Source organism: Ovis canadensis, chromosome 4, assembly GCF_042477335.2.
Source record: "Ovis canadensis isolate MfBH-ARS-UI-01 breed Bighorn chromosome 4, ARS-UI_OviCan_v2, whole genome shotgun sequence".
Taxonomy (NCBI): domain Eukaryota; kingdom Metazoa; phylum Chordata; class Mammalia; order Artiodactyla; family Bovidae; genus Ovis; species Ovis canadensis.
Window position 1 is genome coordinate 30,718,959 of NC_091248.1, and position 27,437 is coordinate 30,746,395.

Genomic DNA, 27,437 nt, shown 5'->3' on the forward strand with positions numbered 1-27,437 from the left:
ACAGTATTGTATTGGTTTTGTCACACATCAACATGAATCCACTGTAGGTGTACAAGTATTCCCCATCCTGAACCCTCCTCCCTCCTCCCTCCCCGTACCATCTCTCTGGGTCGTCCCAGTGCACCAGCCCCGAGCATCCTGTATCATGCATCGAACCTGGACTGGCGATTCATTTCACATATGATATTATACATGTTTCAATGCCATTCTCCCAAGTCATCCCACCCTTGCCCTCTCCCACAGAATCCATAAGACTGTTCTCTACATCTGTGTCTCTTTTGCTGTCTCACATACAGGGTTATCGTTACCATCTTTCTAAATTCTATATATATGCATTAGCATACCATATTGGTGTTTTTCTTTCTGGCTTACTTCACTCTGTATAATAGGCTCCAGTTTCATCCACCTCATTAGAACTGATTCAAATGTATTCTTTTTAATGGCCGAGTAACAATCCATAATGTATATGTACCACAGCTTTCTTATTAATTTGTCTGCTGATGGACATATAGATTGTCTCCATGTCCTGGCTGTTTGCTGGCATATTGAGTGCAGCACTTTAACAACATCATCTTTTAGGATTTGAAATAGCTCAGCTGGAATTCCATCACCTCTACTAGCTTTGTTCTCAGTGATGCTTCCTAAAGCCCTTGACTTCGCATTCCAGGATGTCTGGTTCTAGGTGAGTGATCACACCATCACACCATGGTTATCTGGGTCATTAAGATTTTTTTTGTATAGTTCTTGCCACTTTTTCTTAATATTTTCTGCTTCTGTTAGGTCCATACTGTTTCTGCCTTTGATAAAGCCCATCTTTGCATGAAATGTTCCCTTGGTATCTCTTATTTTCTTGAAGAGATCTCTAGCCTTTCCCATTCTACTGTTTCCCTCTATTTCTTTGGATTGATCACTGAGGAAGGCTTTCTTATCTCTCCTTGCGATTCTTTGGAACTCTGCATTCAAATGGGTATAACTTTTCTCCTTTGTCTTTCACTTCTTTTCTCAGCTATTTGTAAGGCCTCCTCAGACAACCATTTTGCCTTTTTGCATTTCTTTTTCTTGGGGATGGTCTCAATCCCTGCCTCCTGTACAATGTCATGAATCTCTGTCCATAGCTCTTCAGGCACTCTGTCTATCAGACCTAATCCCTTGAATCTATTTCTCACTTCCACTGTATAATCATAAGGGATTAGATTTAGGTCATATCTGAATGGTCTAGTGGTTTTCCCTACTTTCTTCAATTTAAGTCTGAATTTGGAAATAAGGAGTTCATGATCTGAGTCACAGTCAGCTCCCAGTCTTGTTTCTGCTGACTGTATAGAGCTTCTCCATCTTTGGTTGCAAAGAATATAATCAGTCTGATTTTGGTACTGACCATCTGGTGATGTCCATGTATAGAGTCTCCTCTTGTGTTGTTGGAAGAGGGTGTTTGCTATGACCAGTGCCTTCTCTTGGCAAAACTCTATTAGCCTATTCTAGTCTCAAACTTTCATCTATTAGTTTTAGCACTCACGGATGATTCTTGCCTGTAACAATTATTTTTATGATGACTTGGCAGAAGGTGATTTTCTAATTCCATCATTCCTTCCACATTTATTAGTGCATTTTCTATTATACTAAAGCTTTCCCTTCTTCATTATTTGTTTACTTGTTCATTTATATTGGTGTAGCACATGGAGCCTTTATTCAGTAGTATTAAATTTACTACCATTATTTACTTAAATTGGTATTTTGTTTCTTTCAATTGTTTATTAACTGACCAGATTACAAAAATAATCCTGGTAGATACCTTAGATCATCCTTCTAATAAGCCTGTTGATCTGGTCTTCCCTGTTGCCAGCATCTCCCACCTTCTACAAAACGGGTCATCTTTTTCTTCATTTCACCTCATGGAGAAGACAATTTAAAGGGCCACAGGAAGTTGTTTGCTTCTTTGAAATGTTTTCCAATGGTACAGATCTCATGAATCAGATCCTCCATGCAGATGAGTCCATATTTCCCAAGAGATCAAGCAATCCATGTGTTGTCTGTCAGGACCAACTCACTTCTTGTTGATTTTGACATAACCACGCTTGTAGATCAATGCATTTACAGACTTCAGGTTTGGGTACCCCCATGCAGTGTATGGCTCCACAATCCTCAGCATGTTAAATGAAGCCTTGTTGAGCTTCACAAAGGTGCCACTGAAGATCTGCCGGAGGTGAAGGAGCTGCAGCACCTTTAGAACCTTTGGGCTCACACTGTTGATACCTCTAATCCTGACAACAAATGCCAATTTGGGTTCTGCGGGTACATAGAAGTTGCCGGCTTTTTGTGCCATCCTAGCCAACCGAATTTTAGTTCTGTGCATCTGCCTGTATTCCTTGTGGTAATACTTAGCTTTTTCATAGATAAGCTTCCTCCCTGCCTTTCGAAGCATCTTTTGGGCAAACTTCTTTCTCAGGCGCTTGATCTTAAGCTGTGTGAAATTCTTTCGCTTTTGGGTTTCTGGCATAGCAGGAACCTTCTTTTTCTTCTCTTCTGCACCCTCCACAGTTCCAGCCGAGAAAGAACTTAAATTAGTATTTTAATGATTATATCATCCCAGATTTGCTCAATTGGAGTTCCTTAAAACTGGACCCTCTGCCAATCTGACATATCCCTATCATAAGCACATTCTTACTTTGGGGCATAACAAGGTTCTAATACTTCCCCTGCCTCAATCATTTCTTTGTGGACTATATACACCCTATTCTCCACTTCCTTTTAGGTGGAGAATTTGGGTGTATAGAGACAAAGATCTTGGCTCTAGGTGTGCTCACTGCAGCTGGGGTGCAACTGCTTCAACTGCCTTGTCAGAGGACAGAGCTGGGGTGTTTACACAAACATATAGACGAATACGTCACACACACATACACTCATGTGCACAATACAGATATATGATCCATGCAGATCTTTATGTAGTTACCACACGTGTATGTGCATACGTATGTATACGTATTAGAACTCAAGTTCACAACTAAATCTCCAATTCCAATCCAATACTGCAGAGTTCATTCTATTTTTTTTCTTAAACCCTGACTGCAGCTTCCCTCTCTCAAAATACAATACAAGACTCCCACTATCCACAACTTATTTGCTCAGCCTTAGAACACACAAAAAATGATTTCAGAATTGCTAACCTACGCTTCTGCAGAAAGAGAGGTCTGCTAACTAGAGTTAAATATCCGTTCGGAGTTATTTTGTTTTTAGCCCAAGAGCATGTTGTTGCAATACTGCGTTCAGAGTGATCAGGGTTTGCTTCTTCCACCCCTCTTCATTGTGATTATGTTACTTATTTGAAATTAAAATTTTTTCCTTGTCCTCTGTTTGGTCAAGTTATTTTTATCTTTCAGGAATGTTTTACAGTTCTCCTTATAAAGATTTTGCATATTTCATGTCAAATTTATTCTTAAGCATTTCATCTTCTTTGTGTATGTATGTGTGTGTGTGTGTACTAAATCTCTTCAGTCATGTTTGTGACCCAAAGGACTGTTGCTATTGCAAATACAGTTTTCTCTTTGTATATTCTTAGATAGCTTGCTGCTTTCTGAAATCTCTTATTATTTTATTTTGTTTTACCACTAATTCTTAGGACTTTCTAGGTCCATAATTATTAATACATCATCTGCAAATAGAGACAGCTTCACTTTTCCCATTCTTCTGCCTCTATTGGTTTCTCATGTCTACTTGTATTGGCTAATATTTCTAGCACATTTCTGAATAATAATAGGATAATTGGTAATCTTGCTTTGCTTCTAATCTTAGTGGAAACAGTGCTAATGTTTCCCCCTCATGCTGGCCTTAGGACTAAGGAATATTTATACTTGACAAAACTATATATTTTCTGAAAATGTCCGTCAATTCCTTTTCCTTGAGTGACTTTATCAGAAATGAGTGTTGACAATTGTGAAAGATTTCCAGAATCTATAATTATATGATTTTCTTCCTCAGATCTATTTATAGGGCTATTAAGTTAATTGATTACCTCATATAGAGTCATCCTTATTCCTGGGATAAATCCCACCTGGTCATAGTATATTATTTTCTTCATGCATTATCAGATTCTGTTCTCTAATATTTTATTTAGTAATTTTATATCCCTATTCATAAGTGATACTGGTCTATAATTTTCTGTACTGTTTCTATCAGGTTTAGGTATTGAAATTATATTTTCATAGTAAAAACAATTAAGATTTCCTTCATTCACAATACTCTTGAACAATTTGTGGAGCATTTATGGGACCATTTGGTCTTTGAAGGTTTGGCATAATTTCCCTGTGAAACTTTCTGGTCCTGGTGCTTTTCTTGTTCTTTAATAACTTTTTCTATTTCTTCTAAGGAAGTTTTTTTTCATAGAAGCCAATCTAATAAGATCAATTTTGGTAAACTAATCTTCTAGGAAATTATTTGTATATGTGTGCATTCTCCCTTTTTTCTTGAGTTAGGTAATGGCTTACATAATTAATTTATTCATTAAATTTACTGGGGTTTTTGTTCTCAATTTCAATGTTATCTTTATGCTTTTCCTCATTTTGCTGTATTCTAGTTTATTTCTTGTTCCTTTTCTAGCTTTTTAAATTGAGAATTTACTTATTGCCCTCTTTAACTTTTATTAAGTGTTTAAGGCTTGAATATTCCTTTGATCATTGCTTTATATGTATCCCACAGATTCTGTTATGTGGTATTTTTCATTATTATTTTCAAGAAATTCAATTTACACAGGATCTTTTCTTTTTGGTGAATGTTTCATATTCACTTAAAAAATGTGAAGGATGGCGGGAAAGGACAGTTAGGGAGTTTGGGATGGACATGTACACTCTGCTGTGTTTAAAATGGATAAACAATAAAGACCTACCATATAGCACATGGAACTCTGCTCAGTGTTATGTGGCAGCCTGGATGGGAGGGGAGTTTGGGGGAGAATGGATATGTGTATATGTTTGGCTGAATCCCTATCACAACTCTGTTAACTGACTATACTCAATACAAAATAAAAAGTTTTAAAAAAGGAAGAAAGTGTATTTTCTGTTGTCTGAGTGTAGAGTGTGATATATATCCTTATTGATTATGTTGTTTAAATCTTCAACATGTTTACCTGATTTGTCTTACACTGAGCATATTATGTTAAATTTTTCTATTAGTAGGTTTTTTCTTCTGTGTTTCCCTTTGCATCACTTGTGAATTTTACTTTCTAAAAGTGGTTGCTGAATAATTTAGTACCTAGATACCCATAAATGTTTTATGTCCATTGTAAATTTTGGCTTTTAGCATTAAAAAGTGTCCTTTTTTTCCACCTAAAGGTGTTTTTTTTAAAGTTATATAGATATTCTACATGTTTTCTTATTAACATTTTTTCCACTTGCTTGGTAACTCTTTGCTTATCCCTTTATTTTTAGCCTTTATTAACAATTTCATTTTAGATACAGCATATAGCTGAATTTTCCTTGGTGAGTCCAGTGGAAAATCTTTTCTTTAAACAGGTAAGTTAAGCCCATTTACATTTATTGATAAGACTAATACGTTTGGTCTCAACTCTGTCATACTTTAGCTCACAATTAGTATAAGAATTTTATTTTATGTTTTATTTCTTTACTGTATTTTATTAATTCTTTAATTTGATTTCTTCTTTTGGTTTAGTGACACTATTCCATATGATACTATAATGGTAAATGCACGACATTATACATTTATTCAAGCCCACATAATCTGTAACACAAAGAGTGAACTCTACTGTAAACGGTAGACTTTGGTTGGCAACATATTAATGTTGGTTCATTGATTATGACAACTATATCACACTGATATGGGATCCTGCTGGTGAGGGAGGCTATGTGTTTGGTAAGGGAGGGGTATATGGGGACCCTCCAAATTTTTGCTTCAATTCTGATGTGAACGTACATCAGAACGGGCATTAATAAAAGTATTCACTGGGGGAAGGGTGAAAACAACAGAGATGGTAACCGTGAAAACATGATAAAAACTACGTTTCAGATTCTTCAAAAATTATGTCTACCATTTGCCAACCACATTAAAAGAAGAGGTGCAAAAATAATGTCTTCCTTTTCAAACTGAGCATGAACCAACATTGTGGAGATATTTATAACTGAAATCCACTGCCAGTTCACCAGCCAACTGACTGGCATTTCACACTGAAAAAAGCTGGAGAGCTGTGTCCACTTGGGGCATGGTATTCCAATCCAGTCTTTTGTGACAGTGGGCTCTAATATTTTACAGTCTATTGCAGTATTTAAATATGCTTTTAAGTTGTGCTAAACTATGTATCATCAATTGTTCCCTTAATTAGCTGCTGGGAAAGAGCAAAGTCATAATGATAAAGGAATTTGCACCATTGTTCATGTTTCCCAGTAAAGAAGTGGTCAAGCAAGGAGATGGCAAGACTGAACGTCAACACCTTAGGAATCAGTGAACTAAAATGGATGAGAATGGGCGAATTTAATTCAGATAGCATTATATCTACTACTGTGGGTAGTAATCCCTCAGTGGAAAGGGAGTATTCCCTCATAGTCAACAAGAGTCCTGAATGCCATACTTGGGTGCAAGTACTGTCTCAAAGATGACAGGATGATCTTGGTATTCAACATCACGGTAATCCAAGTCTATGCCCCAGCCATCGATGCAGAAGAAGCTGAAACTGGCCAATTCTATGAAGACCTATGACACTTTCTAGAATTAACACCAAAAAAAAAAAGATTCCCCTTTCATCATTTGACATTGGAATGCAAAAGTAGGAAGTCAAGAGATAACCCGAATAACTGGCATGTTTGGCCTTGGAGTACAAAATGAAGCAGGGCAACGGCTAACAGTTTTGTGAAAAGAACATGCTGCTCATAGCAAACACACTTTTCCAACAACCCAAGAGATGATTGTACACATGGACATCATCAGATGGCCAACACCTAAATCAGGCCGATTATGTTCTTTGTATGTGAAGATGGAGAAGCTCTATACAGTCAACAAAAATAAGACCTGGAGCTTGTTCAGATCATCAACTCCTTATTGCAAAATTCAGACTTAAGTTGAAGAAAGTAGGGGAAAGCACTAGGACATTCAAAAGTATGACCTAAATCAAATCCCTTATGATTATACAGTGGAGGTGATGAATAGATTCAAGGGATCAGATTTGGTAGGCAGAATGCCTGAAGCACTACGGATGGAGGTTTGTAACACTGTACAGGAGGCAGTGACCAAAACCATCAAAAAGAAAAAGAAATGCAAGAAGGCAAAGTGGATGTCTGAGAAGCCTTTACAAATAGCTGAGGAAAGAAGAGAAGTGAACGGCAAGGGAGAAAGAGAAATATATACCCAACTGAATGCAGAGTTCCAGAGAATAGTAAAGGGAGGTAAGAAAGCCTTCTTAACTGAACAAGGCAAAGAAATAGAGGAAAAGAATAGAATGGGAAAGACTAGAGATCTCTTCAAGAAAACAGGCGATACCAAGGGAACGACTGAGCATCTGAACAACAATAAAACAGCAAAAAGCCAAGAGGGAAAAAGAGAGAGAGAGAGAGAGAGAGGTTGTATTGCAAGTTGCATTCTTCACAGCGATTCTTTAAAGAACACAGCTTCTCACCTCTGAGTTGATAAAATATGGACCAGGTGTACTCGAAAAGCATGAACAATGGTGCAAATGCCTTTATCAATGTGACTTTGTTGTTCATTCACTAAGCCGTGTTCAAGTCTTTGCAACCCCATGGACTGCAACACACCAGGTTCCTCTGTCCTTCATGATCTCTCAAAGTTTGCTCAAATTCATGTCAATTGAGTCAGTGATGCTACCTAACAATCTCACCCTCTGCCACCCTCTTCTCCTTTTGCTTTCAATCTTTCTCAGCATCAGGGTCTTTTCCAATGAGTCAGCTCTTTGCACCAGGTGGCCAAAGTATTGAAGCTTCAGCATCAGTCCTTCCAATGAATATCCAGTGTTCATTTTCTTTAGAATTGACTGGTTTGATCTCCGTGCTATCCAAGGGACTCTCTCAAGAGTCTTATTCAGCACCACAATTTAAAAGCATCAGTTCTTTGGTGCTCAGCCTTCTTTATGGTCCAACTCTCACATCCATACATGACTACTGGAAATACCATAGTTTTGACTATATGGACATTTGTCAGCAAAAGTGATCTCTCTGTTTTTAAATATGCTATCTAGGTGTGTCATAGCTCTCCTTCCAAGGAGCAAGAATCTTAATTTCAAGGCTGCAGTGAGCATCCACAGTGATTTTGGAGCCCAAGAAAATAAAGTCTGTCACTGTTTCTATTTCCCCCCATCTATTTGCCATGAAGTGATAGGACTGGATGCCATGATCTTAGTTTTTTGAATGTTGAGTTTCAAGCCAGTTTTTTCCCTCTCTTCTTTCACCTTCATCAAGATGCTCTTTAGTTCCTCCTCACTTTCTGCCATTAGAGTGGTATCATTTGCATATCTGAGGTTATTGATATTTATCCCAGCAATCTTGAATCCTGCTTGTGATTCATCTAGCCTGGTAGTTCACACAATGTACTCTGCATGTAAGTTAAATAAAAAGGGCAACAATATATAGCCTTGTCATGCTCCTTTCCCAATTTTGAACCAGTCCATTGTTCCATGTCTAGTTCTAACTGCTGCTGCTTGACCCACATTCAGGTTTCTCAGGAGACTAGTAAGGTGGCCTGGTATTCCCATCTCTTCAAAAACTGTCCACAGTTTGCTGTGATCCACACAGTCAATGGCTTTAATGTAGTCAATGAAGCAGAAATAGATGTTTTTCTGGAACTTCCTTACTTTCTCCATGATCTAACGAATGTTGGCAATTTGATCTCTGGTTCCTCTTTCCTTTTCTAATCTCAGCTTGTACATCTGGAAGTTCTTGGTTCATGTACTGCTAAAGCCTAGCTTGAAGGATTTTGAGTATAACCTTACTAGTATGTGAAATGAACATAATTGTATGATGGACTGAACATTCTTTGGCATTCCCTTTCTTTGGGATTGGAAGGAAAACTGACGTTTTCCAGTCCTGTGGCCACTGCTGAGTTTTCCAAATTTGCTGACATACTGAGTACAGCACTTTAACAACATCATCCTTTAGGATTTGAAATAGCTCAGTTAGAATTCCATTACCTCCACTAGCTTTGTTCATAGCGATGCTTCCTAAGGCCCACTCGATTTTACACTCCAGGATGTCCAGCTCTAGGTGAGTGACCACACCATCATGGTTATCTGGGTCATTAAGACCTTTTTCATACAGTTCTGTGTATTCTTACCACCTCTTATTAATCTTGTCTGCCAGGTCCTTACAGTTTGTGTCCTTAATTGTGCCCATCTTTGCATGAAAGGTTCCCTTTGTATGTCTAATTTCTTGAAAAGATTTCTAGTCTTTCCCATTCTACTGTTTTCCTCTGTTTTGCTACTAAAATTCATTAACTTTATACTAGAAACAAAGCATCATTTTGTCTTATTCTGGGAGGAATCCCTCTCCCCCTGTTTAACAGATATATGTTGGACATTATAGAGAAAATATCATGAAAAACCCTGTAATTGTTCTTGCCCCGACTTTGATGAGTCGGTTAAATCTAGTTTTTCCATAATCCCATATTTCCTTTCAGAACTTTTCCTTTTTGGTTGTTGGTGTGAAACCCAACCAGCAAATATACATCATAATCCACTCCTACCCACCTTGCCTTCCGAGCTCTGTTCACTATTATTTATGAAGTTAGTTGTCCTGAATTATTACATCAGTATCTTTGTCTCAATTTTTACATTACCAGGAATTTCTTTGGAGCTACTGATCCATGCTGTGTGAAGAGGCAGATACAGTGCAATACAATGATAACAGCAGTGCAAACTCAACAAATATAAGCTATAACATATCAAGAGCCTGAAGATACACATTAGCTGAGATATACTGCTACTGTCTTTGAAGCATGGATGCACCTTGAAGAATGTATACAGATCTTAATCTTGACCTACACAGCAGTTACATCCTGATAAACTCTTATCAGGATAAGTTGAAAATATCCTAAGTCGGCAATGCATTTAAACAGAGATGGATTTATATGAAATGGAGCAAGCTTGAGTCAGGGCCCCTTCAAAGACCTCAAGCCTAATTTTGTAGGCTTTTTTCCCTAAAGAGAGTTCCAAATACTATATAAGCCTGGACTTGCAAAACTGGGACCAGCCCTGAGTGAAAGGTATTTAGAAATCACTAAGATAAACTGTTTCATCTTGCAGATGAAGAACCTGACATCCAACTCTGCTCAATGTTGTGTGGCAGCCTGGATGGGAGGGGAGTTTGGGGGAGAATGGATACATGTATATGTATAGCTGAGTCCCTTTGTTGTATACATGCAACTACACAACATTGTTTGTTAATCTGCTATAACCCAATACAAAATAAAAAGTTAAAAAAAAACAAAGAAAGAAAAAGAAACAGAGGCTCAGAAAGGACAACTTGATGAGGTCAGAATGTAGATGTCAATCATTAATGAAAAGTCAGCCTTCCTTGTTTCCCTGTAGAAGGGACTGTATTCTACCACTTTGTTGCTTAGTTGTGTCCTACTCTTGAGACCCCATGGAGTGCAGCCTGCCAGGCTCCTCTGTCCATGGGATTCTCCAGGCAAGAACACTGGAATGGCTTGTCACTTCCTTCTCCAGGGGATCTTCCTGACCTAGGGTTCAAGCCCAAGTCTCCGGCACTGGCAGGCGGATCCTTTACCACCGAGTGGCCAGGGAAGCCACCAGGTAGCTACACTGCAACGTAATTACCCCGACCAGACCCCACAGGCTCCTTTCAGGGAAACTGCCCCACTCACAGCCTCTGCTGAAGGAGTAACCATAGCCTGTTTCTGGAAGAGGAGTGGCTTTGTGGAGACCTGGCCTCTTATCCTCACCTCCATGCTGTCAACACAACTGATAGACCTGGGGTTGACACCCGACCCGAGGGAGTCATTCTATCTGGGTCAATAACCCACAAGGTCATCTGGTATAAAAGGAACTCAGCTCAAACACAAAAGGCTTTGATGAACTAGGCCAGTCAAACTCTCTCTCCTGAAGTCTGAACTGGGGAATGTGGAAGGAGACAGACAATGAGCAGTAGGGAGACTTTGTAATACGACCAGACCCAGAGGGTGGCTGTGCAGTTGTGGAGGAAGCCGCTGAGTTCTCCTGCTGCGGGAGAGATGAGATAAGCCCGTTTTCAAACCCCAAGGGACCCTCTGGCTCTAGAGTCTTTGAGGTCTAGTTGTGTTGCCCTTCGTGAAAGGCCCAGTATGGCAGCTCTGGTGGCTGCTTTCTACCTGGCTTTGTCTTCGGAACCCCCAACCCCGTGCTGACCACCACCCCTCAGAGAGCACCTGACCCTTGTGCAAAGTGCTGGCTCAGCAAAAACTCAACTTCCACATCTTTGAAAACCTTCCCAGCTGAAGAGTGGGAAATGACCTTCAAAGTGAGTTCTGAATTCATCTTTGAGGAGTTTGACCTCAGGAAAGCACTTGAGTAGGTCTTTGATTATTCAGAAGCCAAGAACATAACTTGCTTAGCTCTCCTCCCTTACAGGCCGGTGAGGGACACAGAAAGCAGCCAGGCAGACTGGAGGCTGACAAGCTGACTGAGGACAGACACACAGACACAGCAGACTGGAGGAGCACAGCATTCCCGTGGGATTCCCTGGGGTGCCTGGGCTGGGGCTCCTGGGAAAGGCCTGTACCTCCGGGAAAAATAGGGAAGGGGCTTGGAGCGCCATTATTTGACAGTTCAAGTGCAGTGTGATCACTATGGAAGTGAATGGGACATCTGGGTTTCACTTGGTTTCGAAGAATCTCACAAACATGCTAAGTAATTAAAATCACCATTTAGCGCCATCTATAAAAACAAAGGAAGAGCTTTCAGGTATGACTAAGTGCATGTATATATATAAAGAATAAGTATATGCAGCCATTTTTATTTTTTTAAAAACAAGCCATCAGAGAACGGTTAAAACAGGTATAAGCAATTAGAATGCATTTAGTGAATTAACACTAACTACATACTCAAGAGGTAGAACTGCCTCCAAAGCTGCCTCTGAAGGTAACACTCAGTCCTGTCCAACTCTTTGTGATCCCATGGACTGTAGCCTGCCAGGCTCCTCTATCCAGGGGGTTCTTCAGGCAAGAATACTGGAGTGGGTAGCCTGTCTCTTCTCCAGGGGATCTTCCCAACCCAGGGATCGAATGAGGGTCTCCTACATTGCAGGCAGACTTTTTACCATCTGCACCACCAGGGAAGCCCCTGAAGGACTGAAATGTATTTCAATTTACTGTGTAACCATTCTGAGCCTACTGCATTTTCCATTAGCTGGCACCTTCATGATTCCTGGGCGGCTTCCCTGGTGGCTCAGGTAGTAGAGAATCTCCTTTCAATGTAGGAGACCTGGGTTTGATTCCTGGGTTGGGAAGATCCCCTGGCAAAGGGATTGGCTACCCACTCCACTATTCTTGCCTGGAGAATCCCATGGACAGAGAAGCTTGGTGGGCTACAGTCCATGGATCGAGAAGAGCTGGACACGACTGAGTGACTAACTCTCACTTTTCATTTTATGGTTTGCAGAAGGCTGACGCAGTTCCAGGGTCACAACCAGACATGATAACATCCAGGTAAGTATAGGAGTGTTTGTTTGTTTTTCCTGGCTGTGCTATGTGGCTTGAAGACTCTTAGTTCCCCAATGAGGGATTGAAGTCTGGCCCTCAGCAGTGAAAGAGCAGAGTCCTAACCACTGGACCACCAGGAAATTCCCAGAAGTGGACCTTTTCTGAGTATCCTTCATAGGAACAAGGACATTTTTCACAGAAACCTCTTTACCAACCTGATCAACTTTCTGTCACTAGTCAGAAATGGGTGACCTATAAATTCTTGAACCAGTTAGTGTCAGAGAGAATGAAATTATCAAGACTGTCTCAGACCAGTGATTCCCAAGCTTGCACATTCATCAGAATCACCTGGAGGAGCTTATTAACACACAGGTTGCAGGGTCCCATACCCAGACTTCTGATTCGATAGGTCTGGTCTGATGGGGGCACTCAAGAATTTGCATTTTTAACAGTTCCTATGTGATGCTGATATAGCTGTTTGCGGACCACACTTGGAGAACTACTGTCTTAGGACTAACCATCTGGGTTGCAATGGAAGTTAGGGAATCAACCAAAAGTGTTTGCCCAAAAAGATAACTTTGTCAGCCGAAGATTTTGTATATTCTGGAACCAAATATTTCTATGAATTTTCTTTTGAAAACTATAAAGTTTCCGTAAGTTATATATGTGACAAACAATACTGACTGTGGTCTACCACAAGCCAGAATATGGAAGTAGAATACAAGCTAATGGCCTATGGCAGAAAATGTGGTTTGAGCAAATGTCACCCATTGTCACAAACATCCACCCATCCTGCCTTGCACACTGTGCTACCCCACAACCCCCGCTTTCCTTGTGTACTTCTGTTCTCTTTCTCAAGGTTGAGGCAGTAGCGGTTATCAACTGCCTACTTGCTGAATTGGTATTGACCTCAGTTTCTCTCCTGGCAGAGGAGACAACATAAGCAAACGGATGAGTGTAAGAAACAGCTGGTTGTTTGGAGGAAACAAAGCATCGTCATGTTTTTGCAGTATAAAGAATGAGGCTGGAAATGGTGTGAGGTAAGGCCCTAGATTTGGACAGGAGCGAAGCCACAGTGGGTTCTGTGGGATGTTGAGGAGCTTGAACTTGGTCCTGTGGCCTCAGCAGCCACTGAGCAGAGACGCGATGTGGTTGGATTTGGGTTTTGTTTAGATCACACTGGGTAGTGTGGAAGGCAGACGTGAAGCAGGGAGGCGTGGTAGAGCTTAGTAGCCCAGGAGAGCCGAGATGGTAGGCTTACAGAAAATATAGATCTAAAGAATATTTAGAAGGTCAAATCTACAAATCTGGTGATCTGTTAGATACAACAGAAGGTACAAAAAAACAAGGTATTCAGATATTCTTTAGTGTTTGACCTCAGTGAGAATTAAGAAATGAGCTGTAATGAATAAGGTGATGGAGTAGTGATACAGGCAAACAAGGAGATGAAATTAGTTTCAGATGACCTGTATTTAGGTTCTGGCCCACCTCCTCATGAAAAGTAGAGACGCTCAACTGGTAGTTAGGCATACTAGGAAGCATTTGAGAGAAAGGACTAGATAAGAGACAGAGATTTTGGAGTCAACTGTAGTTGAATCAAGAACACAAATTGACATTTAGCCAAAGATGGGATCCTGGGAAAGGCCAACATGATCATGATGGGCAAAGAAGCAGAGAGCAATGAAAAGGAGCAAAGGGAGGAGAAGGACTAGGGTGTAGAATTTCAGACAGTCAAGGTCATAGAGTTTAAAGCAGAAAGAAGTGGTCAACATTATAAAATACTGTAGAGAAGAAATTCCTTAAGATAAAACCTGAAAATTATTGATAGGTTTTGGACATGGGGAAGTCATGAGATTTCAGGAGAGTTCTTTTGTTTAGTTGCTAAGCCCTGTCTGATTCTTTTGCGAGCCCATGGACTACAGTCCACCAGGCTCCTCTGGTGCCTGGGATTTCCCAGGCAAGAATACTGGAGTGGGTTGCCACTTTCTCCTCCAGGGGATCTTCTTGACCTAGGGATCAAACCCACGTCTCCTGCATTGGCAGGCGGGTTCTTTACTGCTGAGCCAGCAGGGAAGCTAGCTGGGCTGAATTACAATGAGGTGAAAAAGTGTTTGTTCTTGTGGTTTTGAGTTTTGATGAGAAGGGCAGGGTAAGAAAGCCAATAGTCCTCACTGAAGGAGGGGCCTGGTCATGAGCTGAGGAGGGTTATAAAGGTGTAGAATAGTCAGGAGAGGAAACTGTTCTTTAGGTGTTCTGAGAGGGTTGGCACTGCTTGTATTTGGGGCTCTCTAATTTTTCAGAGCATTTTGGTAGCCACAAGCCCAAGAAATAATATATATTTTAAATGACTGTGTCACTGGCTCTCAGGAAGACACCTTTGAATAATACTTAAAGGAACCGGTAAGTGTATATGGCAGAGCGTATTTTGCAAAAACGGCCACAGTACTATTTCCAGTCACACATGGAAAAGGCTCTGTAATGAACTGACAATGAATAGAAGGCAGAAATGATTGTGTGTGACTTCTAAGGCAAAAGGCGATGAAGCTTCCAACTGGCTCTTTATCTGGGGAGGCTACCAAGCTGTGAGGAAGCCCAAACTGCCCACCTGTCTCAGGCCTGATGCTGGTTGCCGGCTGGGTTCCAAGGGCAAGCATCCTGAGAAAAAGAGCCAGTCCCAAGCTGCACTGTCCTTTGCCTTGGAAGTCACCAGGGTCATTTCTGTCCCCTGTCTGAATTCCTGACCCACATAATCTATGAGTATGATAAATGGCTGTTTTATTCTACTAAGTTTCAGAGTAATTTACTCAGCCATAGTAACTGGAACAGCATCCAAATATCCAATCAAGGAAACATGGCCATGAGGGAGAAACAAGATATCCTTGTATCCCAGACACAGTCATAAGGCATATTGAAAGGTATTGTTCTCATCTCTCTTGAAGACAAGAAATTTTTATTCACTTCCCAGACTTCAGCTTACATGTACCCTAAATGTTTATGTCTATGCCACAACTTTATCCCTCAAGTGGCCTTTATTCAAATACTTTCCTAACTCTACATTTTTTACTACTTTTGCATTTATTATAATTAATACTTTATCACACTTAAATAGCTTTCCATTGTGCTAGCCTATTTTCAAAAGTAAATTTTTTGAGCCTCAATACTACTCTTTTCTACCCTTGAGCAGTAACACACATACACACACACACACACACACACACACACACACGGAGCACTTATTTTTAAAACAAGCCTTACCAATATGTCACCAGATATCAAGAAAGGAACACTATCTCTACCTCTGTTTACCAGAAAACATCAAACACAATGGGCTTATTCCCAGAGCAGAATTCTGAAATAACACAGGTAATAACACTATGAGGAATTACCTGCAAAATTTCTAGAATAAATCATAAGTATTCATAAATCAGACAAATCATAAAACACTGAAGTATTCGTCAATGTCTCTAATGCACAGAATCTTAAAATACATATGTTCAAGTTGTTTTACCTTAAATAACAGAGCTAAAATATTTTTCAGATTAAACAGTAAAACAATTAAAATCCTCTTAGTAATTTCTAAGAAATAGCTGCTGCTGCTGCTAAATCACTTCAGTCGTGTCCGACTCTGTGCGACCCCAGAGATGGCAGCTCACCAGGCTCCCCGTCCCTGGGATTCTCCAGGCAAGAACACTGGAGTGGGTTGCCATTTCCTTCTCCAATGCATGAAAGTGAAAAGTGAAAGTGAAGTCGCTCAGTCGTGTCCAACTCTTAGCGACCGCATGGACTGCAGCCCACCAGGCTCCTCTGTCCATGGGATTTTCCAGGCAAGAATACTGGAGTGGGTTGCCATTGCCTTCTCCAAGAAACAGCTAAGCAACATCTAAGAAAGCAAACATACATAAAACTGTATTTTAAACATTAATCATGCGTTCGCTTTAATTTCTATTTTCATGTTTTGGAGCTTAAATGTAGAAAGTTGAGATAACCAAACTCTTCAGTTATTGGGATATGATTGCGGTTTAGATTTTTTAGCACATTGACAATTAAAGGTTAAAAAAAAGGTTTCCTTACTATCCCATTGTGTGTGGTGTGTGTTCAGTTGCTTCAGTGGTGTCAGACTCTTTGCAACCCCATGGACTATAGCCCACCAGGCTCCTCTGTCCACAGAACTTTCCAGCAAGAATACTGGAGTGGGTTGCCACTTCCTTCTCCAGGGGATCTTCCCGACCCAGGGGTGGAACCCAAGTCTTCTGCACATCTCCTGCATTGGCAGGCAGACTCTTTACTGCTGAGTCACCAGGGAAACCCATTATCCTACTGAGTAAAGACTAAGTCTATCGATAGCGCACTCAACTCTGCTCCATGCTGACCCTAACATCACCAGAAACTTCTTACCTCCAGAATCACCAGATATCAGACTCTTTGATCACAGCTTCCCATCCTTGAGACTTACTGTCTCAGGAGCTCCCAGTGTAACAGCTGACAGCCAGGCCTGCGTTCTCATAAACAAGATGCTTCAGATCCACTGCCCTCTGTCCTCACTTCCCTCTTCATCAAGCTTGGATTGTATGGGCATCATGTCAAACACTGTGTTGCTCTTTTGCAGTCCTTCTTTCTACTCAGTTCGTAACTTCCTAGAAAACTCCAGCTATGGATGGGACCCATCTCCTACCTCCTCGTGTCTGTGCTTGCGGCAGCTTGTATGTTGAAGAAAAATCCACCACTGGGGCAGACTGGTATTATCTTCTAACTGCATGAGTGACAATACAGGCATCCCAAACAGTGCTTGTGTGTGAATTAGAACACAACCTCCCTTCCTCAAGACACTTTACTCCTCTGTTAGACATCTGTGGTGATGTCTTGATTTTGCAAGAACAAGGTACCTTACTACCATCTATCAGAAACTTGTCATGACAAATATATAAATCTGAGATGTTTTTGAGGTGAATAGTGCCCCTCTGAGGTAAGGCAACCTTGTGCAATGCCTACACAGCTGTACACAGTGACCCTGATGACTAGCCTCAATCAGGCACTCATGCCTCTAAATGGTTTTTTTTAGTCAAATATGTCATGCCTTCACCTGTCTTCTTAAATCCACTCTTCTTCCCTTTATTCTCAGGGGATATCTATATCTGATACTTTAAGAAAACTGGAGCCATCATATGTTCAGTCGCTAAGTAGTGTCTGATTCTCAGGGATCCGATGGACTGTAGCCACCAGGATCCTCTGGTCCACAGGATTCTCCAGGCAAGAATACTGGAGTGGGTTGCCATTTCCTCCTCTAGGGGATCTTCCTGACCCAGAGACTGAACCCCCATCTCTGAAGTCTCCTGCTTTGGCAGGCGGATTCTTTTACTACTGAGTCACCTGGGAAGCCCCGTAGTATCATATGAAACTGAAAGTGAAAGTCGCTCAGTCATGTTCGACTCTTTGTGACCCCACAGACTCCACAGTCCATGGAATTCTCCAGGCCAGAATACTGGAGTGGGTAGCCTTTTCCTTCTCCAGAGGATCTTCCCAAACCAGGGATCGAACCCAGGTCTCCCGCACTCTGGGCAGATTCTTTACCAGCTGAGCCACCGGGGAAGCCATCATCATACGGGAACTCCCTAATTATCTTACTGTGCATCCACACTCTTTCCATAATTTACACCCATCCTTTCTGTATTTTGTCTTCCTATCAAGACTAGTCCCTTTGTGTGAACTCTGGATTTCAATCCTTCTAGTCTTCCAAGATACTCCTCTCTCTCCTGTGTCTTCAAATTTGCATGCCACCCCCCTCCCATTTCTCATCTGCAAACAGGCTTTTCTCCTATCAGGAAAATCTCGCTCAGACTTTTGTCCTTCAACCACACTCTACTTTCCCTCCAAGCTTCTCAAAAGACTTGTTCCTATACCCATATTTCCTCTTCCTTGTATTTCCTCATTCTTCCTTCCTTGACAATTTTACAAAACACGCTTGTCTGATGCTTAATCCAGGAACACTTTTTATTCTTCATCACATGTGACCCAACAGTGGGGATATTCAGAGTTGGCAGATCCTTCCTTTGAAATGCTTCCATTTTTTGGTTGCCATGACACCAAATAATCTTGCTTTTTCTTTACTCTGGATTCTCCTCTACCTGACCATTAGGTGCTGAAATTCTAATCCCCTTCTCTCTTCTTTTCCCAAACCTGTTACTAAGGGATTTCATTTGTTCTCATGCATATCAATCACAGATACCAACAATTCCTAAATGTGAGTACCTCTTAGAGATCCACAACAAAACATACAATTCTATTGGGATTATCTCACATTCATCTCCTACATGAATTATTTATGAATTATTTTCTTATGCTCCAAACGTGTCTCTCATCATGTTTTCCATGGCTCAGTAAAGGTGATCTCTCCCCAGCATGGCAGAGACTGAGAGCCCATCCTTGACCCTTCTCTCCCCATAAGCAAGTCTTCCCAATTTTCTGTCTGCGCTAACTTCAAAAGCGCAATTCTGTCTGCGCTAACTTCAAAAGAAGTGAAAGTTGCTCCGTTGTGTCTGACTCTTTGCAATCCCATGGACTATACAGTCCATGGAATTCTCCAGGCCAGAATACTGGAGTGGATAGCCTTCCCCTTCTCCAGGGGATCTTCCCAACCCAGGGATTGAACCCAGGTCTCCTGCATTGCAGGCTGATTCTTTACCAGCTGAGCCACAAGGGAAGCTAACCCCAAAGCAGGTCTCAAATGCCTCCACTTTCTTCCACACTGATACTGGTACTCTTGTCCAAGCCACTACCATGGGCCACCTTAATTGTATGTTCATTTTCTCCCTCAGTCCATCCATGCCCCTCATTCCACCCCTCATCCATTTCTCAGAATACTTTATAAATGAAACAGAATAACCATTTAAAAACACAAAACTGACCATTTCATTCTCTTCCTTACAGTCCTCTGCTGGCTTCTCAGGGTTCGGTTCAGTTCAGTCGCTCAGTCGTGTCCGACTCTTTGCGACCCCATGAACCGCAGCACACCAGGCCTTCCTGTCCGTCACCAACTCCCGGAGTTCACTCAGACTCACGTCCATCGAGTCAGTGATGCCATCCAGCCATCTCATCCTCGGTCGTCCCCTTCTCCTCCTGCCCCCAATCCCTCCCAGCATCAAAATCTTTTCCAATGAGTCAACTCTTCGCATGAGGTGGCCAGAGTACTGGAGTTTCAACTTCAGCATCATTCCTTCCAAAGAAATCCCAGGGCTGATCTCCTTCAGAATGGACTGGATGGATCTCCTTGCCGTTCAAAGGACTCTCAAGAGTCTTCTCCAACACCACAGAAGGTCCTTACTCATTCCACCCTTCTCTGACTATGCTCTATCAACACGGCCTCTTCCTTCCAACCCTTTTCCACCTCAGGAATTCGCCTATGCTGTGATGTCCACAGAGGTTACTCTTGAAACTTCTCCTCGCTGGCACCAAAGCATCTTCGAACTCTTAGGTAAGATTAGTGACTCCATGCAGAGAAGTCTGCTTACATTCTCCCGACTAAATGAGGTCCCAGGCATGTACTCTCATAACACACTGTCCATGCTTCCAAGGAGTTGGCACAGCTTTAAATTCTGTATTCCTACACATGGGCTTCCCAGGCGGCCCTAGTGGTGAAGAACACCCTGCCAATGCTGAAGACGTAAGAGGTGCAAGTTCGATCCCTAGGTCGGAAAGATCCCCTGGAAAAGGGAATCGCAACCCACTCCAGTATTCTCGCCTGGAGAATCGCATGGACAGAGGAGCCTAGTGGGCTACAGTCCACAGGGTCACAAAAGAGTCGGACATGAAAACAACCTCCCTATTAGTTCCACCCTGAGGGCAGGGATCATGCCTGTGTGGCTTGGCACTGAGTCCCCAGTATTGCAGAGAGACCAGGGGCTCAAAAGAGTTGTTGAATGCTAACACCTAATGGCACTTGTTAACTGAAGTATTCCTCTTCTTTCATTATAGTGGATTGAATGATGGTATTAATGTAAGCTTGTGAAGAGTAAGGTAAGCCAGCTTGTCCAATTTACGTAGAACTGTACCATGTCATGAGATGGCCAGTCAAGAAATGCCTTCGGGGAATGCTACATGGTGATATCTACATGTTTATACCTATCACTGACATAAATCTATGACTCATTTCTCTTTAAATGGCTGTCTCCTAGTAAGCTATGTGCCCTCAAAGTTGCCTCACGCCAGTGTGTTCAAACGGGAGGAAACAGACACCTGTTTGGAGAATGAGTTACTCCAAGGGGAGAATGAAAATCTCCAAAGCAGAGCAACCCCAGGATTATTTGACAGCCATAGAGGAGATGCAGAAAGCCGCCAAGTGCCATGGAATGCAGAGGTGCTGACTTGTGACAAGAGCTGCCGAACTGAGTGTCCTGCAGAAATCCAGTGCTAGCCTAGCCCTTCGCTTCCAGCTGAGGTTTAGTCATGTAAAGACAGGCAGGAGAAACCTTAGAAGCAGAGACGATGTTGGTTTTGAGCATGCGTATGCTGTGCACGTGCTCTTTCTCTCTCGCAAACACACACCATCTCTCCCAAACCTGGCAGTACCTCTGGCTTTCCCATATGAGTGTGCATGTGCTAACTTGCTTCAGCTGTATCCGACTCTTTGCGACCCTATGGACTGTAGTCTGCCAGGCTTCTCTGTCCATGGGGATTCTCCAGACAAGAACACTGGAGTGGGTTGTCGTTTCTTCCTCTAGGGGATCTTCCTGACTCAGGGATAGAACCCACGTCTCTTTTGTCTCCCGCATTGGCAGGTGGGTTCTTTACCACTAGTGCCACCTGGATGTAGCCCGCCAGGTCCCTCTGTCCATGAAATTCTCTAGGCAAGAATGCTAGAGTGGGCAGCCGTTCCCCTCTCCATATGAGGTAGTCACCATAATGCTTTTTTTTGGTTACCTTTCCAAAAAATAACCAGAGCCTTAGTATCCATCAGTAACATCAAGCTTCTTTCCTGCATCTCCCAGCCAGAAAGTCTGGCTGGGATGACTGGTCTTGAAACCAGCTCTCTCCTAAATCAAGCTCAGGTGGTAAGGGGCACTGGATCTGGAGTCAGCAGGAAGGTGGGTCTGTGTCTGGTTGTGTCAGGCTCTCCAAGGTGACCACGAGTAAACCAAACTCTGGAGTCTCTGCTTCCCCCTTTGTAATGTCTCTCTTGCAGCACATGAGCTGTGACTAAAAAAAGTGGAAGATGAAGAAAATGGGATCCTCAGAGTGTGAGTAGTTATTATTAGAGATCCTCCTCTCATCTGGCTTATGAATTTTAATTGTGATGGAAATACATTTAGTTCAGAATAAAGTCGCATGTTCTCCCAATTTAGATGAAACTTCATGTCCCCAGGAACTTCCAGGATGATAGGAACTTAGGGAAGTGCCGCGTGTGGACTCTGCTACTCATCTGAACACTAAGCCATCACACAAATTCTGTCTCATGAGTAAACGTCTTACTTCCCCACCTACACTGCACAACCGTTCCAACACAACAGGCATACTCAGTAATTGGCCAGTGAAGTCACTGAAGGGAGATCAAAGAATGGAAAGTATGCCTAGAGTTTTCTGCTGACATATGGTCAGTTGATTTATCTTTGAAGTGAGTGCTTCCTTTGCAAGTGTGACTTTATGCTCCACAATCAAAGCAAAATGGTAAAACACACAGAAATTGCCACGGAGAAGGGAAATATCAAGGCACTCATGATGAAATGGGTCTAAAAAAAATCACCTTTTTTAAACCCGATTCCTTCCTTGATTGACATTCCCATTAATTTTGTAGCTCCTGTTCTTCGTAGAATGGGCAGCCTGTCCCTCTGGGAGTCTCCTTCTAGATTACAGTAATGATACTGGGATTCTGACCAGTATTTCAAGGAAGAACTCTGCACCTAGTGAGGGGACAACATACAATGTGAAAGGACAAGGTGGGGCTTGCTGACCCGATTCACAGGGAGACAATGAGTAACAGCAATGCTGTCAAATGCTTTGAGAACAAGAATTATTCTCTAAACCACAAGGGGTTCTCAACTAATGCAGAAACAGGCATATAAAAATGCTGGACAGAAGACATGAAAAAGAATAAGGTTTCTGATTGAAGCAGAGGTTGGGAAAAAAAATACAGTAAAGGGTACCAACTAGAGACACTAATCTCACTCAAGTTTCTCACAGGGTGTACTGGGCCGGATCTAGACGAAACATACACATCTCATTATTAAGCAGCAACACTGCAGCCAGGTAAGGCTTACATACTAAAAGCTTTCCAGAACTTGTCACTAGAAAAAGGCAACTACTGTGTGCACAGATACACACTTAGGTCTAAAGGGGATACAACAAGACCATCCACTTGGCACCCATATCTAAAACATCCAAATGTGGCTACCTCGTGTGTGTGTGTATGTGTGTGTGTGTGTGTGTGTATTAGCCACTCAGTCATGAGTGACTCTTATGACCCCATGGACTGTAGCCCACCAGGCAAGAATTGTCCAGGCAAGAATACTGGGGTGCGTTGCCGTTCCCTACTCCAGGGGATCTTCCCAACCCAGGGTTTGAACCCAGGTCTCCTGCATTGCAGGCAGATCCTTTATCACTGAGCCATGAGGGAAGCCCTGGCTACCTCTTACTGCTATAAAATCTACAGAAAGAGGGGAGGCTTCTCAGTTCCCTTAGGACTCTTCCTACACGGATAGCTAATTTCCTCAGGATCTTTATCACCAAGTAATACTGCAGCCTGGTCTGATACTACGGCCTGAAGAGTTCCAGTTTTACTCTGAAGGAGAGTGGGCCAGCATCGCATAGACAAAGTGGGCATGGTCACGGAGAACACAGAGGATTGGGAGGCTCACAGATAAACACGGTAGATCCTTAAGCAGAGATACATCATGACAAGACTGCTGTTCAGAGAAGGTTCGATTTCGGTTAAGTGTGTTTGTAAGCGTGAATGTGGGTGTGTGTGAGTGAGAGATAAAGAGAGGCAGACAGACAGACACATCTGTTAGGAGACCTTTCATTAAAGCCCCAGGTGATGAAAAGTCAAGGTCAGGTGGTCACAGTGAGAAGAGGAAGGGACCATTGCAAGGGGGCTTTTGAAGGGTCTCTGAGCAGGATACGATAGGACAAAGGAGATGAAGCTAGGAATGAGTCAGGTTTTGAGTTTGGGGCCCAGAAGATTGCTAGGGTCAATCAACAAAGGTGGTAAGCTGTAAAAACACAAAACAAAACAGAGGACTGGGGAGGAGACTGGGAGCGGAGACAGGGCAGTGTCACCGGTAAGCTGCTGGGAGACTTAACGTGTGGCCTGTGAAGAGATCTTAGTATTTCCTAGAAGTTTTCAAATATCTTAAGTGAGAAATCAGGCTTAGAGAGAGAGAAATCCTACCGTCCACCCTGAGACTGTGGAAGTGAAGTCATGAGAGCTGATGAGGTTGCTTATAGAATGTGAGGATGATGAAGGGAGGAGCTGAGGAAGATTTTTGAGGAATGCCCTGCTCGTCAGCTTGAGAGTGAAAAGGCACCAGTCAGTGGGATGAGGGAAGGAGAAGGGAAACTTACCAGCAGAAGCAGAACACTGAATAGCTGAGAAATTAATCATTCCTTCTGTGTCTCTGAGACTTTGGGTGTAGCTGCCTGCTCTGGTGTTAATCATGTGTGTGTCTGCCTTTCTTCCCGACTGTCTGGAAACCTCCTTAGGGAAGGGATCCTACATCCCTGCTCTGTCCCCTCAGTGTCGACCTGATACCCCCCTTATATCAGCGAAGTAGCTGCTGAGAAAGCCGAGTGGTGGGGCACCGGTGACCTTGTTCACATGCGTCCGGTTCCCTGGCAACCAGAAAGCAAACAGCCAGGGGCTGTGGCTCCATGTCTACACATTCTGCTCCGGACTTCCTGTCCCCTGACCCCCTCTCCCCAACCCTCCCTGCTTTACACACCTTCTGCCCTGCCCTCTGCTGTTCTCGCCAAGGGAGAAAGAACTCACCTCCTTATCTCTTAATGTTTTATGGGGAGGAACACAAACACATCTCACTACAGAAATAGTCTGTATCTGACCTAAAAAGGTAAAGTGGGGGTATTTAATACTGGCTGGTTCACAGAATTGTTGAGATGCCTAATGAGGTAATGCATGCAACATTTCTTGGCCCAGGGCCTGACCCAGAGTGAGCACCCAGCATGTGTTAAGCATCACTCTCAAGTGGTCAACTTGCATACCTAGTACTGAGCACACAGCCATGGCTCAAAAAATAAATGAATAGTTTAAGCTCAATTATAGAAAGCCTTTATCACTCCTCACAAAGACCTCACATTTGGATGATTCAGTTCAGTTGCTCAGTCGTGTCCGACTCTTTGCGACCCCATGAATCGCAGCACGCCAGGCCTCCCTGTCCATCACCAACTCCCGGAGTTCACTCAGAGTCACGTCCATCAAGTCCGTGATGCCATCCAGCCATCTCATCCTCGGTCGTCCCCTTCTCCTCCTGCCCCCAATCCTTCCCAGCATCAAAGTCCTTTCCAATGAGTCAACTCTTCGCATGAGGTGGCCAAAGTACTGGAGTTTCAGCTTTAGCATCAGTCCTTCCAAAGAAATCCCAGGGCTGATCTCCTTCAGAATGGACTGGTTGGATCTCCTTGCAGTCCAAGGGACTCTCAAGAGTCTTCTCCAATACCACAGTTCAAAAGCATCAATTCTTCGGCGCTCAGCCTTCTTCACAGTCCAACTCTCACATCCATACATGACCACAGGAAAAACCATAGCCTTGACTAGACAGACCTTAGTCGGCAAAGTAATGTCTCTGCTTTTGAATATGCTACCTAGGTTGGTCATAACTTTTCTTCCAAGGAGTAATTTCATGGCTGCAATCACCATCTGCAGTGATTTTGGAGCCCCCCAAAATAAAGTCAGCCACTGTTTCCACTGTTCCCCCATCTATTTCCCATGAAGTGATGGGACCTGATGCCATGGTTGGGAACCATGTATACACATTCAAAAAAAGCTCCTCCTAACTACGGATTTCTCTTTTATAAAGAAGATAAGACACTTTTATTTGCAACCTGAAACAGATATTCAGTGTTTTGACAACAATGTTAGAAAACTAGAATGAAGTCAAAATAAGGTTAGAAATGTTTTAATCCAATCTGACCCTCCCCTTATACACTGTAGATAAAAATAAATTAAGAAAGCAGGTCAAATGAAAAAGATTAACTAAATATTTGAAATAAAGGACAGTGTCACATGTCTGGAGGGTAATTAAGGCTTCTTAACGTCTTTAAGAGCAATTAGCATAGTTGAAGGAAAGAAAAATACATCGGAACAAGTACAAAATAGTACATTAGAACAATTACAAAGCAGTGTATTAACCAAAAAGTGAATTCTTGGAAGTTCTGGGTTTTAAGTGAGGCTTGGGGAAGATAACGGCTGTAAATTGACAGGGAGGAAGTTAAGCAAAAGACTTCCTGTTTGGGTGACGCAACCAGGAAGTGCAAGGATGTGGGGGCCTGAACTTGCCATGTGAAGGCTGATAAATACACAGAGGGGGTTTTGTTGAGAATCAGAGAGATGAAACTGATGAGCTATAACGTAAAAGGAACTGAAAGAATACTCGGACACAGGAAATTGGATTTAAAACAAATATCTACTGAGTGCCATTTTAGACTCTTTGACATAATGACTTTAAGATTTAAGCCAGGGTGTGAATACTGGTTGAGTTCCAAACTGGTGATATTGGGTATTTCTACCAAATGTCCAGTTATACTTTTATGGCTGGTCATTCTATTTTGTCACTGTTAACTGTTTCTTTTCAGGAAATCTGCTGATGGTATTGGCTTCTACTTTTATAACTGCAGATATCTTTTGGACTAAAGTGAAGTGTTTCATGTCTGATTTATTTTTATCACTGTTCTTTTCTATCAGTGCAAAAAAAAAAAAAAATCTCATTCATGCCCGTGGTCAGTGAGTAGAATGGATGAAAGCCTACATAGCTTATGTTCCAGTTGTGGGAAATTCAAGGTGATCTTTTTTGCAAATAGTGTGCTTTTCTGTTTGCTTTTCCATGCACCTGACCGTCTGCAAGGTCAGCCTGGGGCATACATCTGCCTGGGATGTGTGGGAGACTGTTCATGTGGACTGTTACCAGAGAAATAGAGAGAGGAAGTGGTACTCTCTAGCTTCTGACAGCCCAAATGAGGTTTTTGAAGTCTGCAGCAAGTAATAAGCTTAAAATTCACTTTACCAGACAATAAAGCACTATACCATTTTTCTCTCCCATTTTAGTAGACAGACTTGATCATACTTTTCTTGTGGTGGGGGTTGGGGTGGGGAGGTTAATGATAGGACAGAGAAAGGGGGAAAGCCTGCCCACCCCCTCTGGCTGGACAAGTCAGTCAGGGAAGTGGGCCATGACACGGGGGGGCCCACTTTGTCCCACGGAGGGAAAGCACTGAAGGAAAACTAAAGGTACAATGTGGCCTGTCCCACTACCAGCTTGGGAATTTGCAAGAGGGTTGCCTCTCAAGACTGTCTCTCATCTAGATAAGATCAGCTGCACCCCAGTAAAGCAAGGCAGTTGACAATGGAGAGCTGAATTCAGTTCTTCAGCACTGGGTTGGGGAAAAGTTGTTTCTCCATACCCTCTTACAGGAAAATATGAATGAACCTTTTGGTAAACCCAACATTTCCCTTTTTATTGTGTTCATGGGGTTAGCATCCGGTCCTATTGCTTCAAGGCAAATAGATGGGGAAAAAATGGAAACAGTGGCAGATTTTATTTTTGGGGGCTCCAAAATCACTGTGGAGGGTGACTGCAACT

At 42.3% G+C, this 27,437-nt stretch overlaps 1 protein-coding gene and 1 pseudogene across 50 annotated transcripts in view; both read right to left on the reverse strand.

The window, feature by feature from the left end:
- The window catches only part of ICA1 (islet cell autoantigen 1), a 165,401-nt gene that overhangs the window by 79,651 nt on the left and 58,313 nt on the right, over positions 1-27,437 (reverse strand). The window lies entirely within an intron of this gene.
- On the reverse strand, positions 1,791-9,338 carry LOC138439032 (large ribosomal subunit protein uL30-like; annotated as a pseudogene).